The sequence below is a fragment of the Hibiscus syriacus genome, unplaced genomic scaffold, assembly GCF_006381635.1.
Source record: "Hibiscus syriacus cultivar Baekdansim isolate YM2019G1 unplaced genomic scaffold, ASM638163v2 tig00110377_pilon, whole genome shotgun sequence".
In the NCBI taxonomy this organism is placed as follows: Eukaryota; Viridiplantae; Streptophyta; class Magnoliopsida; order Malvales; family Malvaceae; genus Hibiscus; species Hibiscus syriacus.
In genome coordinates this window covers 2,953,778-2,971,933 of record NW_024062711.1, presented here as the reverse complement: position 1 = coordinate 2,971,933, position 18,156 = coordinate 2,953,778, and the positions used below count along the sequence as shown (strand labels likewise).

General features: G+C 32.7%; 1 pseudogene; it reads right to left on the bottom strand.

The window, feature by feature from the left end:
- Positions 1-13,458: 13,458 nt before the first annotated feature.
- LOC120121570 lies at positions 13,459-17,740 on the bottom strand (annotated as a pseudogene).
- Between the last annotated feature and the right edge of the window lie 416 nt (positions 17,741-18,156).

Sequence of the window (18,156 nt, the reverse complement as noted above, 5' to 3'; positions counted from 1 at the left end):
GGTCATTTCATTTTTTAATTGTAACTATTGTCGTCAAGTGGATATATCAATATTTAAAGTTCATGTATTAAATGAAACATTTTTAAAGTATAAATATTATGTTCGAAACTTACGATTATTTCCCTCAATAACGTTGTTTTTAAAATTTGAATACATTTTTTTTTATAAATATGGAGTATATTTTATCATTACATTTAACATTTATTCATATCTCTAGTTATTTTTATTTTACTTTGATCTTGACTTGAAAATAAAAGATAATAGCCCTAGACATTTATTCCTGACGAAAACTTGGAAAATTTCTTGCATGGTTTTCGACCACAAATCTTACTACAAGTGGACGGTGATGGCGTTTGAATATCGTCTCATGTTTTTGTTTTGATAAGGAGTAGGGGTACGCCTTTCAAACTCTCCATTATCGTCTTGCTAGACAGCGATTTGTGTTTGTTGAGTCCCATATGTTTCACTCCTAACCTAGTTCATATAATATACACATACAAGTGTTCGCCTTCGGCTTCATCTGTTGTGTTTTACCAACTTCCATTAAGCAGCAGTTAATGACTTCAACCCGGTCGTACCAGAAAAATCCTACCATATCACTAGCGTTTGCTGCTTCTTTTATTAGACTACACCACCCACATGCATCTTCTGTACTCCATTCTATATAGCAATACAAAGTAGCAAAGAGATGGCTTAAATTAAGGTAGAAGATGTCATCTCATGAAATTAATGAATATAATGCGTTGTTAGTAGCACATTTAGCTTGTACACAGTTAATAGTTCACCTTTTTTTGTTTAGACAGAGATCTATGATCGATGAGAGAATGATGTCGGTCAATATTTACTACACGTCTCAAGCATTACTAAGAAGCTGATTTCTGTCTTGAAGCTTGCTAAGGATAATCATATTTTCTTAGAGTTTTACTCTCATCATTGTATGGCTCGTGATGAGAGCTCAGGTGTTGTTCTTCGTTGAAGCAGAGAAGATGGAGGCTTATAAAAGTTTGATGAACCGTTTGGTGTTAACAAGAAGGTTGCTGAAGCCAATTTAGTTTCTAATTCTAGTGATGACTATGTACTTTGACATAATCGCCTAGGTCATCATTCTCATGAAGTTTTGTTACAATTTTATCGTAACATTTCAATAAATCTTCTCTTTCAATTTGTTGAAGGCACACTTGGTTGTATTTTCTTAAAGAGAAAAGGCATGTAGTGGGTGCTTTTCGATCATTTCAGCAGATGGTTTGAACACAATTTTACATGAGAATAAAAGCGGTTCAGAGTGATCGAGGAGGCAAATTTCGTCCCTTATCACCATTCTTCTCAAGGATGAGATTCAACATCGATTGACTTACACCCATACTTCTGAATAAAATAGGGTGGTGGAACGTAAACATCGCCTTATTATTGAGATGGCATTGGCCTTTATGGCTTACGCGTCCATGCCATTTAAATTTTGGTTTTATGTTGTTTTAATAGTTGTTCATTTGATCAACCACTTACCTACTAATATATTCAATGAGCTACCCTCTTTGAATGGTTGTTTGAGCACAATTCTCAATACAGTCAACTTCGAGTATTCGATTTTGTTGCTTCCCATATCTTCAAGAATTTTAACCATATAAGTTGGAATATTACTCACACCCATCACACGCATGTGTGTTTCTTGGTTATAACATGTAACACCGAGGGTACCATTGCTTAGCCCCAAACGGACGTATATATGTCTCTCGACATGTGGTGTTCAACGAACATGTCTTCCCTTTCTCTGATCGTGTGGTAGTTCCTTGTGATGATGGTAAACTTTCTCAGGGTAAAAGTGCTTCCATCTATGTTATTCCTGGTGCTAGTTAAATTTTTGGGGCTTCACCTCAAGGAGATCGCAACTTACATGACGTGCAACCTATTCATGAACCCGTGTCACAGGTGTTGATCTCTCACCTTGAAAAATTGTCTACAACTGAGTCTTATAGTCATCTTCCAAATAATGATGGGGTGGGCTATGTTACTGCTCAACCTAATATTGTACCTGCTTTAGTGAATAATACTTCAACACATCAAGATTCAACTACAGAAGCCCAAACACGTGTTGGACATCCTATGATTACTCAAAACAAACGAGGAATATTTAAACCAAAGACTTTTCTTGCTCAGTCGAATTATTGTGACTTTGATGATGAACCTGACTTAGTGGCTCAGGCTTTTGCTTGTCCTCGGTAGAAGGAAGTCGTGTTTACTGAATACGATGCCCTCATGAAGAATGGCGTGGCTCTTGGACCTCTTTCTACTGGTTGTAGTATGATTGACTGCATATGGTTGTTTAATGTCAAACGCTATGCGGATGGGTCCGTTGCTAGATAAGAGGCATGTCCTATTGCCAAGGGTTTTTCACAAATACATGGGCAGGATTTCACAAAAACATTTAGTTCGGTGATGAAGTCCGCCACAATTAACGTCATACTTTCCTTGCCTATGTCAAAAAGCTAGAGTCTATGAAAAATTGACTTGAGTAACGCCTTTTTTAATGACGATCTTGGTGAAGAAATGTTTATGGCTCAGCCACTCTAGTTTGAGCAAATCTCCAGTGATGGCACTCCCTTAATTTACAAGTTAAGAAAACCCCTCTATCTATGGTTTACATCAGGCCTCAAGAATGTGGTATTCCAAGTTAAAGCAATATTTACTTGGCCTTGGGTTCCATGGGACATCTGCTGACGTCTCCTTGTTTGTTAGTAAGAGATGTGGAACTCGTAATTATGCCCTTGTTTACATTGATGACATCATTTTCATCGGTGATTCGACTGAAGACATTGAAAAAATGGTTCACTTGATAGGTCAGTAGCTCTCGTTAAAAGATATGGGGGAACTTAGCTAATTTTTGGGTATCAAAGTCCATTGAACCTCGGGCCAGTTGGTTCTTAGGCAACGAATGTTTTTCAAAGAGTTATTAGCAAAGACTCATATGAGTGAAGCTAAGTTAGTACCAACTCCAATAATTATCTCACCAAAGTTAACTCGTGATGCTGATGGACCAATTGATGATGTGTTCTTATATAGAAGCACTGTTGAGGCGTTGTTATATCTATGCCATGTTAGACTAGATATTGCATTTAGCGTTAATAGAGTGGTGCAGTAAATGCATCGACCTTGCTTGGGACATTGGTTGGCTGTTAAAAGGATTTTGTGATACCTCTGTTGCATCAGTGACTATTGTTTGGTTTTCCGTTCATCGCCTTCCCAAGAGCCATAGTGTATAACAGCGTTTGCTGACACTGACTGGGCTAATAACGTTGACGACCGACACTCTGTATCTGGCTACTATGTGTAATGGAGTGTTGAGCTTCAAAATTCTATTGCTCGATCAACAACAAAACCGGAGTATCAAAGCACAGTTGATGCAGTTTCTAAAATAATTCGAGTGCGATCACTTTTGAAGGATATGAGTGAATTTGTTGACAATGTCCCCGTTGTTTGGAACGATAATACCAGTGCCATTACCTTGAGTGCTAACTCAGTTCATCATACTAGCTCCAAACACATCGAACTCGACGTTCATTTTATTTGGGAAAAGGTGACAAGCAAAGCTGTGCAAGTGAACTATGTACCTTCTGTTCATCAAGTAGCTGATGGGTTCATTAAACCTTTGACTAAATCCTCTCATACCTTGTTTCGTCAGAAGGTTCAAGTTGCTAATACCGGAGATGACAAGACGGAGAGAAGCAGAAAGATGTTAAAGCATAAAATGCATGAGCTGTGCAGTGACATGGCTAAGTTTGTTAGCAATTTGTTAGGATTGTTATGACAATCTGTAATCTGTTGCTATTCTTGCTTGACAAGGCCAAGAACTATAAATATGTATTCAAGGTTCATGAAATATTAAGTTAAGAAATACAATAATCTTCTTTGTTTAACACTTTAACACTTTGGTTCGTAAGAAGTATTTTATTCTTGATAAATATTTTAGTAGGTTAAATTTATGATTTATAATTTATATTATAATTTTATTACTTTTAAATTTATTTATTATTTATTATAATTTATTTGATAAAATACAATAAAAAAATAAAAATTAAATATATTAAACGTCTAATAATTGATAGTTCACGAAAAAGAGTTAAAGAACAATGATATTTACATATCAAGTATATTTTTAAAAGAAATTATTTAATATATTAATTATATTAATAGAGTGATAAATATATATTTTTTTTGTAAAATTTAGATAGTATGAAAAAAATAGTTCGATTAAATATTAAAATTTTAACATGTTAAAAATAAAATATATCATAAGACCAATATGATAAAGTTTATTTCTATTTAATCATATATTCTCTTAATCAAATATCATCATTTTACATCTCTAATAAATAAATAAAACAAGATAATATATAATTATTACTAGTGTATGTAATGTTGTATTTTAAGATTCTTATTCCTAGAAATAATATTATATTAAATAAATCAAATGCTATATTCTCAAAATTAAAATTTGGTTTTAAAATTTTTAAAATAATTTTATTATTAATAGTAATAATGAATTTAAAATAATTACAGAAAAACCATACAAATAAATATATCTAATCTCATATTATGTTAGGTCACATGATACCGTGTGGTTGAAGTTTTAATAATATTATATTTGAAAATAGTGTTGGGTGATTATACGTTTTAAAATCATTTAATCAATTACTCAAATATAAAATCTTTATAAAAAAAACTTTTTTAATAATGAAATCGTTGTGTTCAATTATTTAATTATCAAGAGATGACATCATGATTATCTCATCAAGTGCGTATATAAAAATAATCCTGAATAATCAAAGACGTCATGATTATTTCATCAGTTGTGCATAAAAATAAAGGTAAAATTATATTAGTCACTAATTAAATGCATTCAATAAAGTCACTAACAATTAAGAGTGATGATGTGATAGTTAATAAAATTAGTATAATTACACATTATATCAATTTAATCTTAATTTAATTTAAGATAACTTTTTTATAATTTTAATTTATTTTATATAATAATATTTTCATCCAAATAAAAAATAACACATATCACTATGAGATTAAAGGTACAACACTTCTAAAGAATTGAGAGGGAAGGGAGGCGAACCCATGTCCAAGTCGGTGAGGAGGAAAAGCAACAACGCCACTAAGTCAAGCCTTCATTTGTGTTTTTGCTTACATAACTTTGTATAAAATCTAGAACTTAAATATACAAAAAGTGTCCAATGTATGTTCGTTTTTTCAGTTTAGTATCTAACGTTTTTTCGTTCTAGTTTGGTGTCTAACGTTTCATTTTGTTACTCAAAATAGGTCACGCCGTGACGGACTGTTAGTTTTCCCCGTTAAGTGATACATGTCACAATCTGGTAATTTTAAAATTTTGTTTTTAAAAATAAATATTAAAAATATTATTATATTTATAAAAACCCTTATTTCTTTTAAATTACAAAAATACCCAAATCTTAACATTGAAGCTTACCCACAGCGACGGACAGCGAGAACGACGACTACGACGTGACCCACTGGTTGGGTTTTGAGCAGACGACGAGGAGGAAGCTAAATATGGTGGCGGTGAGGCGAACGAAGGTTCGAGGCGGTCGGAATCGTCCAAAATCTGAGACATTGGGGTGGGTTTTTAGCGAAACTTTAAGGGCTCGATTTCGGCGAACGGTGACGACTATCCATGAATTGTTTTGGGTTTTTTGAGATGACGGCGATGAGGAAGCTAACTATGATTGCGGTGAGGCGAGCAGAGGTCCGAGGCGGTCGAAATCGTCCAAAATCTAAGGCGTCGGGGTGGGTTTTCGACGAAACTTCAAGGGCTCAATTCCGGTGAACGTCGACGACTATCCACGAATTGCTTTGGGGCTTTGATTATGACGATGAGATGCTTCGATTGGGCTGAACGGTGACACGCACGGACGATCGACATTGGTAAATGGTAAACATTATTGTTGCATCGCAAAAAATATAAGTAATTAAGCAATTTATATGTACTCTTATTCTTGGAGTTTTTAAAACTTTTTTTTAGCACAATTCATATTTCTATAAAAGGAAATAAAATCTTTAAATTTGACCAATCGGTATAAACCATGCACTTTTACTATTTTTTGCCATGGAGGAAGATTATTTTATAGGAGGACCAGTTTGGTATAATACATATTATAGAGTACCTTTTAGGAAAAAGACACTATTTTTTTAGTGATCCCATAGTAAAGGGGCGAAATCAGATGTAATCTCACTTTGTTGCAACTGGATTGAAATTTTGTTAGGATTTTCGGAAGCTCGAATCGACAACTGGAACGGTTTGCAAAGAGGGGTTGGAACGGTTTTGTGTTTAGGGAGTAAGGAGATTGAAAGATAGAGAATTGCACAGCGATTTATAGTGGTTCGACTTTCTCAAACAAAGTCTACGTCCACTACCTTAGCTCCTCACCAAGGATTTTCCAACAAATTCACTAATTTGTTCTTTCTTTTGAGGATAAATAGTAACCTTACAAACTCCCTAGTTTTTCCGGGCTAAACTAGAACCTTTCCCTAGCTTTTACACGGGATTAGCTAGAACTTTTCCCCTTTACAAAAGGATAAGAAATGTAAACAAGAAAACCTCTCTAAGGTAGGTGTTTACAAGAATTAAGCTCACAAGAACAAAATATTTACAAGAGAAAGATGAAATAAGAATGAAAAACTCTTCTCTTGTGTTTGATTGCTTGGATGGTTGTTCTCTTGCTTCTTCAAGTGTCCTTAGCTTGTATTTATAGCTTGGAATGTGTTTGAAGTCGTATATAGTCATTGGGGATGTTTTAGAGCCGTTTGGGAATGAGAAACAATTAATAAAATAGCTTGGAGCGTGGGGGGAATCGGTACCCCCTCATGGGGAATCGGTTCCCTAAGTGCAATATGTTTTTGACCGTTAGACATGGGGGAATCGGTACCCTCTGGGGGGAATCTGTTTCCCTTGGGGGGAATCGATACCCCTGGACATTTTGTTTTCTCGGAGCCAAAAACTTGCAGGGGGAATCTGTACCCCCTGGGGGTGGGGAATTTGTACCCTCTGGACAATCTGATTTTTCTTGGCTTTGAAACGGTTCGAAATACTTTGTAAAATTATTTTAAAAATAGTTTAAGTATAAAACACAATTTTACACTTTAGTAAGGATTAAAATGAACTTTGAAACACTTGGAGTAATATTTTGATATTCGAATAATTACATCGAATATACTTAGAAAATCTTTTGTAAAATCTTAAAATTCATTTAACTTAATTTGTTATATCGAAACATCAAAATGTTTTCAACAATATCCCCATTTTTTATATAACAAAACATTTGAGTAATTTTAAGATTTTGAAATCAAGTTTGAAATTACTCCCCCTTACTTTAACACTTCTCCCCTTTAACACCTTAATACTTCTCCCCCTTTTTGTTAAATCAAAAAGACTCTAATCTTTAAAGTTTAAAATAACTTTGGAGAGTAAGTAGTAAATTTGACATTTTAAAAATCATTTGAAAAATCAAAGCTCCCCCTCAATAAATGCATTCCAAATAAAATTATTCTTTTATGATCTTGACACTTAAACAAAATTGAATTTCAACAAAGAATAACAAACATGTTAGTAGCACATAAAATTCAATATATCCAAGACTAAAATACTTTATGCAATACCAATAGTTGAAATTTGATATCAATATCAATTGTTAAAATTAAGTGCATATACATAAAGTTTTCCAAAAATGTTATGCATTTTGAAAATTTTGATATCAATTGTTAAAGAGATATCATTTTCATTTAAAACACATGCATAAACATTCAAATTTATGTAAAAAATTTTAAAATTTGTAAAATCAAAGTATTTGAAAAATTGATATCAATTGTTAGAGAGATATCAATTGCATTAAAACCAATTTTGACCAAAATTTTATTATGATGAACTAAAAATTCTTAAAAATTAATATAACTTTAAAATATTCATCATAATCATCTTTTCAACATACATGAGATTAGAACAATGATGCATAATCATTTAAAAGCAAAACTCATGCATGCTTAAAATTAAATGAGCAACCAAATAACCAAAATTAAAAGCATTAAGCTTAGAGGTTACCCATTCATTTTTCATGTGTGGCTAGAGCATCTTGAATATCATCACTCTCATCACCATTGCTACCACACACCTACAAGAGACATTTAAGTAGATTTTGCTATCCAAATTGCTTTGGATCCTTGGACGTTAGTTTCAATGCCCCTTGTTCATTTCGGAACCCATACTTGCCTAATTTTAAAACGTTTTCCTTTCTTCAAATGACAAGTATGTTCCAAATGACCATGATAATGACAATGTGAGCATATTGTCATTATTGAACTAAATGAATTATTTAAAATGATTTCTTTTTCTTTTGTTAAGCATTCAAGCTTAACTTTTAAATCAAAATTTTGTTTTTCAAAACTATCAATTTTTATTTTTGAAAGCTCTAAATCCTTTTCAAAATTTCATTTTGGCTTTCAAAATCTAATTTTGTTTTCAAAAGAAAATCGTTTTCAATTTTAAATTTTGAAATCATTTTCTTATATTTGGAGTTCATGGTCTCAAACTCCGAATATAACCTATTAAAAGCATCTTGTAACTCATCAAACGTATATGAATTAAATTCATTTGAGTTAGAAGATACATCGGGCATTTCATAAGCCATTAGAGACACCACCTTTGTTGGTTCTTCTTTCTTGTTTCCATGGATTTCCTCGAGCTTATTCCAAAGCTCCTTGGCACTTGAACATGAAAAAACCCCTTCATAGATTTCAGGACCAAATGCACAAAACATGTGCATGGCTTTGGCATTAAGTTGAGCTTTCTTCCGTTCTTTGTCACTCTGCTTCTTCTCCTTCTTCTTTGGAGAAGAGTAGCCATTCTCGATTATCTCCCATGCATCAAGATCATTGGATTGGATGAATACCTTCATTAATTTCTTCCAATTATGATAGTTGACTCCATTGAATTATGGATGTTTGTCGGTTGGTAGGGAGTCTTCCATGTGGAACGAGCCGGAGGTGGAAGCCATCTTCTCGGTTGTGTAGGGAATTGGTAGAGCTTCTTATAGGATCGTCTCAAGGTGGTTAAACCTTCTTAACGAGTTAGGCTATGATGCCAATTGTTAGGATTTTCGGAAGCTCGAATCGACAACCGGAATGGTTTGCAAAGAGGGGTTGGAACGATTTTATGTTTAGGGAGTAAGGAGATTGAAAGATAGAGAATTGCACAACGATTTATAGTGGTTCGACTTTCTCAAACAAAGTCTACGTCCACTACCTTAGCTCCTCACCAAGGATTTTCCAACAAATTCACTAATTTGTTCTTTCTTTTGAGGATAAAGAGTAACCTTACAAACTCCCTAATTTTTCCAGGCTAAACTAGAACCTTTCCCTAGCTTTTACACGGGATTAGCTAGAACCTTTCCCCTTTACAAAAGTATAAGAAATGTAAACAAGAAAACCTCTCTAAGGTAGGTGTTTACAAGAATTAAGCTCACAAGAACAAAATATTTACAAGAGAAAGATGAAATAAGAATGAAAAACTCTTCTCTTGTGTTTGATTGCTTGGATGGTTGTTCTCTTGCTTCTTCAAGTGTCCTTAGCTTGTATTTATAGCTTGGAATGTGTTTGAAGTCGTATATAGTCGTTGAGGATGTTTTGGAGTCGTTTGGGGATGAGAAACAATTAATAAAATAGCTTGGAGCGTGGGGGGAATCGGTACCCCCTCATGGGGAATCGGTTCCCTAAGTGCAATATGTTTTTGACCGTTAGACAAGGGGGAATCGGTACTCCCTGGGGGGGAATTTGTACCCCCTGGACATTTTGTTTTCTTGGAGCCAAAAACCTGCAGGGGGAATTTGTACCCCCTGGGGGGAGAATCTGTACCCCCTGGACAATCTAATTTTTCTTGGCTTTGAAACGGTTCGAAATACTTTGTAAAATTGTTTTAAAAATAGTTTAAGTATAAAACACAATTTACACTTTAGTAAGGATTAAAATGAACTTTGAAACACTTGGAGTAATATTTTGATATTCGAATAATTACATCGAATATACTTAGAAAATCTTTTGTAAAATCTTAAAATTCATTTAACTTAATTTGTTATATCGAAACATCAAAATGTTTTCACCAAATTTCTTCCCCAAAATTTTAAAAATTAAAATTTATATATTTTTTAAAAAAGAAAACACATTAATTTTGAAATAACCCAAAAACTTTAAAAAACCTTCATTTCAACCCCTAAACCCACGCTGATTGTCGTCGCCGCTCGCATGTGCATGTCACCGCCTAGCCAAATCGAAGCGTCTCACTGCCATGATCAAATCCCCAAAACAATTCATGGATAGCCGTCGCCGTTCGCCGGAATTGAGCCCTTGAAGTTTCGCCGAAAACCTACCCTGACGCCTCGGATTTTGGACGATTCCAGCCGCCTCGGACCTCCGTTCGCCTCACCGGCACCATATTTAGCTTCCTCATCGCCGTCCGTTCAAAACCCAACCGGTGGGTCACAACGTAGTCGCCGTTCTAGTCGTCCGTCGCCGTGGGTAAGCTTCAGTGTTAGGATTTGGGCTTTTTTGTAATTTAAAAGAAATAAGGTTTTTTTTTTATAAATATAATAATATTTTTAATATTTATTTTTAAAATTACCAGATTATGACATGTGTCACTTAACGGAGAAAATTAATGGTCCGTCACGACGTGACCCATTTTGAGTAACGGAATGAAACCATAGGCACCAAACTGAAACAAAAAAAACGTTAGACACTAAACTGGAAAAACGGACATACATTAGGTACCTTTTGTATATTTAAGCCTAAAATCTATTGTGACAGCTAAAAAAATAAAGAAAGAAAACTACTTATTTAGGGACTTAAATCTAAGCAAACTTTATGATTAAAGAACTTTAATTTCAAATTAATATAAATTAAAAATAAAAATAATTTTTAAATTTTTAAATAGAATATATAATCGTCTTTAAATTTTAACCATTTAAATTAACATACTCATCATTATTTTTTAATTTTTTTTGAAATTATAAACAATGTTAAACGATAATACTTAAAAAGAAAAAAATGGTTTATACACATTTCTTTAACTCAAAAATAAAAAGTTAAAAGTTTTAACTTTTGAATTTAAAAATTGTTTATTAGATTCAATATTATAATTTTTAACATTTATTTGTTATCATATAATATATTTATTTTATAATTTATAAACTTATAATTTTTAGATAAAAGTGCACTTGAAAAATATTAACTCAAATGTAAAATTTAAAATCATTAAATTATAATTATGAAAAAGAAAAAAATATTAAATTTCGTCTACAATTGTAAAAAAATATTTTTAATTTTGTATTAGTTTGATATTAGAGTTCCCTAATCATGGAATTTGCTTAGATTTAAGTCCCTAAATAAGTCGAATAAAAAAAGTCCCTAAATAAATAGTTTTTTTTTTGGCAATAGTCACGATAGGTTTTATATAAAGTTGTGTAAGCAAAATCAAGTGAAGGCTTGGCTCAGTGGCATTGCTTGCTTTTCCTCATCTAGCCGATTGGACATGGCTTAATGACACGTTTCAACATTTGATTTGATAAATTTTTTTATATAAATAAATTAAAAATTATAAAAGAAAACTCTTTAATCAAACGATGACAATTGTTGTCATATGTTTAGATGGTTAAATTTACTGAATTAATTTAAATTAGGACTGAATTAATAGAATGTATAAATATTGATGATCAAATATATAATTATACTAATTTTATTAACTGCCACATCATCACTTCCGTTAACCGTTGATGGCTAATGGCTTGATTAAATTAGCTGACCTTATTCCCATATGTAATGGGGTAATGGGAGATAGGGTAGTAGGCTGCCCCCAATGTCAGGTTAAGAGCAGTTTCCGTGGAAGACCTCCGACAGTCGAAATTATGAATTGCCCACCACGAGACTCGATCCCACGACCACAAGATTAAGGCTTGATTGAATGCATTTAAATAATTGAGTGATCTGATTGACAATAATTTAAAAAATGATGGTCAAAATTAAAAAGGACTGTAGTTGAGTGGTCATTGATATAGTTTACCCTAAAAACAATCACGCAATTATGATTCGGTATAACATGTTTAGGGCATCTAATAGCATTCTGTAACGCTGTTTACTCTGAAGTATATTATACTTCAGTATATAAGACAAAATATCATACAAGTCTTTGTGTTATATTTCAAATTATATTTTATTTGAGACAATGAAAATATTAATCCAATAAAAGAGAAAAAAACAATCTTTTGAACAAGAGTAGAGTTATAAAAAGAGAAAATAACCTCAGTGACCAAAAATGCCTTATAATATATGATTTTAATCAAATTTTTTTTAGATTTGCCAAGATGTCAGTTTTCGTTAGAGAATGCTAATTATTTTTAAAATAATGCTATTATTCTTTAAAATTGATATTACTTTTATTTTTAATACTTTTATATATTTTTTAACAAGTCTTTTTCCTAAAAATTTTGAGTGTCAATGAGCATCCCACCCATACACTTCACTGCCCTTTTTGGCCTTGAACATAAGGCATAGCAGTAATTAGCTTTCGACTTTTACACGTTCGTTCAATTTGCCCCTACTCTTTTATTTGGAGCAAATTAACTCGATCTTCACTAATCACGTGATATTATTTTATTTTATATGCTACCTCAATAAATAATTTTAAAATTTCAATTTTTAGAAAAAATAAAAATGTTATAAACAAATTTTCAAAAATTGTGAAAAATAACCCTTCAAATTTTGAAAAGTTAAAAGTTGGAAATTTTTCCTTCAATTTTTCGATATACATTCCCAAAAGATGGGAACTACAAAAGAATGTTAATTTTTTTTTATAATTACTGATGTCTAATTTATTGATCGGTTAATCCAAATCTAGTATTGTAGATGCAAAGGCAACCCTCCCAACCCCAACCTAATTTACACCATTCGTAGACATCAAAATTCGAACCTCTAACATTGTTTAAAAAATCTAGTGTCTCGTCCTACTAGATCAACTGATTGTTGGTAAAAATGTTAATTTTTCAAAGAAAATTCAAAAATCATGAAAAAAAAACTTTAACTTCATGTGCATAGACAATTAAGGAACAATTTTGTTTTTATAATGTATATAGAGAAGGTTAGTCGTCTTTGAAATAGAAAGACCGGCATCCAATGAAGCTTGAGGGGGTACTTTTATCTATACATGGAACTTCCTAACTGTTTATATTCTCCTGCTCTATTCCACAAACTCGAATCAGGACTAAAATTTTACAAAATCTTTCATATGGACAATTAGCTCAGTTGGTAAGAGCATTATGCTAATAATGCGGAGGCGGTTTGAGACATGCATGGACCAAAACTTTAGCTTCAAATTTTATTTTTGAAGTGTTCAAATTCTATACTAAAATAACCAAAAGCAAATAAAATCTGCAGAAATAGCTTCAACCTCCAGAAAGTATTGAAATTCTTAACTAGAAAAAGCTCAAAGCAAATAACATGCCAACGTAAACGAATCCATACATGTGTATAATGAAACTTCAAAGGCCGAAGAAGGCGAGCAGCCGACTAGAAGAAAAGAGGGAAAAAAAGAGATGAAAAGTTAACAGTTGATGCTTCATTTGTCCTTTGGAGGGGCCTTCTTTGCAGCCTCAACCGCTTCCTTCTCTGCTTCAATCTCAGCCGCAATTGCATCAATTTCAGCTTCATCAAGCTGCCGCAGACCCTCCTTTGTAATCACCGCAACTTCAATGTTCTTCCCCCCACTCTCAACAACCTACATGAACGAGATGCATAAAGACAATCTATCATTATTCATCATATAATATGCATCTTTACCATATTAGTAAGCCATAATGAACTGCATGTAAATCTGATGTTGGAAATCTTGGTAGAAGAATGCAAGAATTCTTTGACCTATTCGGACAAGTAAGCCTCTAACGCTGTTCTTCGATAATCTAGCAACAAGAATACAGTTTGACCACATATGTTTTTAATGAATCATGCCTCGAAGTAGCGATGGAATGAAAGAAACAATTACTAAATAATATTGCAAAAACGATACTTATAACCATTTTACCCTAGGTGTTTGCAGTGTTCAAAATAAAGAACTAATGGAATTTTCTCTTGAAACATGAATACAATCAATTTCAAATTGTGAGTTTTTTGCTCCATTTCATGGTTCTGATTCAGTCATTTTCCATTTTCCATTTTCTAGCAGTATTGTTTCTACAAAGCTTAAAGATTGAATGCTTGATAGGTTTGATTCATATTTCTGTGGCTTCAACGAAAAAGCATGGAACAACGAACACCTGAAAGCAAAGTAAATTTAACACATGAAGAACCAGCCAATGACACTTACCTCAAGCAGAGCACGAATTGCCAGCTTAACAGTTTCTTTCCCAGAGGTTTCCTTATAATTCTTCTCTAGGAACTCTCTAATCGAATTAGAGTTTCTCCCGGTTGCATTAGCTTTCCAAGCAGAAAAAGTTCCCGAGGGATCTGTCTGATATAGTGAAGGCACACCACTATATGGATCAAAGCCCACGATCAGAGTAGAGAGACCAAACGGCCTAACACCTCCACTTTGAGTATACTTCTGCTGAAGACTTGCAATATAAGGTAATATACTCGACCGTAACTGGATCTTCAACCGTCAACCTGTGGCTTTGACATTCGATCCTAGCCCTGTTTATGAGGACCCGAGCATCTGCTTTGAGTCCAGCACATGCCAATGCAATGTGATCATCCAAATTCACAATCTTCCTAACCGATCTACAAGACAGAAGCAGTAAAAGTTAAAAAAATAGCTCGATTAGAGAAATTTCAAAAACTCCAGTGTTTTCCTTGCATATTTTTATGATAAAATTCCTACAGACTTAATCACCAAAATAAATTATTAGAGTGAAAAGAAAAATCCTTCACAAAATCAGTTTTCCTTACTTGGAGCAATGATCAATTTTCTCTTTCGAGAAAATCCCAATCTAAAATGCTTAAGCTAAACAGCGTTACATCCATTAGTTGCAAATCCAAGTCATAAAACCGTGATCGCTCTGTCGTATCTCGCCATTTTCTTTCTATTCCTCGTATTGAATTTGCTTTTGCTATAACAGGGTTGCTGATGCTTTGCTCTGCTTTTACAGTAATAGCTTAAGTTAAAGGGTTGATCTGGTTGGCTTAGATTATTATCGAAATAAGATTATTTAAATGTTATATTATTAAATATATTATTAGGAAGGTTTTTTATTTAAAAATTATCTAAAAAAAATACTCATTTCTTAATATTTATCAAACTAGTGTCTGTTTAGAAATTAAGATCAAGGAGGCGCATTTTTCACATCGAACTTTTCTTGGGTTCTAGTTCAGATGGCACGTCAGCTGGGAGACGCACTTTATGCGGCGTGTCTTCGGAAGATTCTTGCGTCAGTTGGGAGGTGCGTCCTGGACAAACGCCTTCCCTTTCTCAACTAGCAATCCCGTCAAAATCCCTTCCTCGCCCCTCCCCACTTCTAAATCACACAATATATATATATATATATATATAATTTTTTTTCTTTTTTCCTTTATAACAAGATATTTTATTTGAAAAGTCACGGGAAAATAATTTAAAGTATAAATTATTCTTTTGTTATTTTAATATGCTTATTTAATTTTTTTTATTTTAATTACTATTTTTTATTTTGTGCAGTTTTAAAAATAGAAGGTATACTGTAGCGATGGGATGAAAATCATATTTCATCTCCTTTTGTCAACATGGTAAAAATATTTAATTATGTTAATTTAATTTTTTTATTTAAATATTTTATTGAATATTATTTTAATCTTTTATTTGTAAATTTTTATGAATTAGGATAATGATCGTGTATCATAAATGTTTATTTGTAATAATAAGATAAACACATCATATCATATCTTAAGCTATTTATCTGATGCTAGATTTGATTACATAGCGAAAATTATTGGAGGTTGTAAATTTGAAATCGTCTTATCTATGCACTAATCGAGAGGTGGAGACTTGAGACACACACATTTCATCTTCCATGTGGGAAGTGCACAATCACCTTAGAGGATGTTACAATGCATTTGTGACTTCTGGTAGATGAAAATGTTATTTATTGTGTGACATATGGTGATTGACATGCTTTATCTATGAAGCATCTAGGAGATTCCCTGCAAGCGTTCATCGGTGGTCGAATCACGTTATCGTGGCTGCAAAGTACTTTTGGAGAGTTTAACGAAAATTATTTATGAGAATCAGGCAAAAGATTTTGCCCGGACATATATAATACGAATCATATGAGGGATGTTGATGACTGAAAAATCTAAGAACTAAGTGCATTGTATGTAGTTGATTGTTCTTGTTGTTGTCGCTATTGTCTCTTTTTTTCAAAGCGTTTGTCCATCAATTCTATGAGCTCGCGCTATGATTTCTGGGTCAAAGTCTACTAATTCTCTCGGGTTATGCTTGGTCATAAATAAAAAAAAATAAACTAAATCAGTAATTTATTGAAATCCCTGATAACGACGCCAATTTGACAAGCGTCGTACATTGTCAAATAAATTCCTTTTCTCAAAATAAATAAATAGATAAGGAATAAACATAGTAAAGAGAAGAAAAGGTCGATCCACAGGGACTGAGGAATTTCTAACATATAATTGAGTCGATTCTGATTTAGGTAACTGATAATTGTAATAAAAAGGAAAAGGGGGTTGGTGAAAAAAAGGTTATGTAAAATTAAATAAGTAAAAATAACTAAGAATGAGAGTAAAAGAGTTGAAAATAATGATGGAGAAATAGCCTTAAGCTTTGCTTTGCCTCAATTCACTTTGATCATCGAAAGAGATTTTACTTCGAGATTCATGCCGATTACAATCTACAAGGTCCAACCCTTGTAATTTAATTTTCTCTTTGGTAAATTGATCTTCCCAAGTCAACCTTTGAAATTCAGTCCTTGGTTGGATTAACTATGACTATCGTCGTTAGCACAAAACATATTAAGTATTGAAAAAGTCCGACTCGAATTATATTGTCTCAATGAGAATAAAATCCGATCTCAATTTCCCTTAGCGGACCGCCACTAAGTGTTTTTTCGTGGAAGTCGAACTTGCTACTAGCTGATTCTTCCTCCCAACTTTAAATCAAACAACATTCAGACCGACAAGCTCTTTTTGAAATGAAAGCGTTTTGATTTTTAAAGGAAATGTCAAATTCAAATCCAAGTTTGTAGAGAATTGAAAATGTAATATGAAGATCTTAAGTGCTTTTCAATTCTCACATTCGGAATTGAGTCGTTGCTAAGCTCTCGGCTAAATGAGAAAATTACCTAATCATGATAGAAATCATACTTAACATTTTTAAGAAACTAGTGAAAAGCTTAAAGTAAAATAAAGGTTAAAAAGAAAATGAAATTTTTTATTAAAATAAAAACAAAGTAAACAAAATAAAATCTAAGTATGTTCAAGCTATACCCTAAGAAGGTATTTATAGTTTTCTAAATCCCTAAAAATAACATGGAAATTCAAAGGTAAATTATCTAATCATTAAAAAATAATCCCAAGTGTTTTGAATTCAAACTTAAATCTTAAATTCCTAAAAGATCTCCTCATGTAGTGCTAACTAGACTACTTCTAAAATTTGCCTATGCTGACTTGACCTTCTAAAAATAGCCATGTCAGACCACGTCATGTCCAGTGTTGTACTTATGTCTCCAACCACGATTGGATAATAAAAAAATACAGATTGCGTCCTTCTTACTACTATTTCTGGAAAATCGATTCATGCACGAAAATAAGTAGAACAGAACCAAATCTGCAGTAATAAATTGATAACATGGAAGAATTAACAAGTAAATAATATCAATTTAGAACACTCATCATTCGTGTTCGTTTATTTAAAATTTAGTTTGTTCTGTTTTGTTCGTTAAAATGATAAACGAACACAAATGGACGAACGCAAACAAACACAAATGAACGAACATAAACGAACAAGTTTATATTTGATAAGAGGTTTTTTTCTTTCCAAATAATTTTAGGATTTATATTTTCTTTAATTAATTTGAGTATTTTTATTTGGGTTTAAAATTAATTGGGTTTTAATGAGTT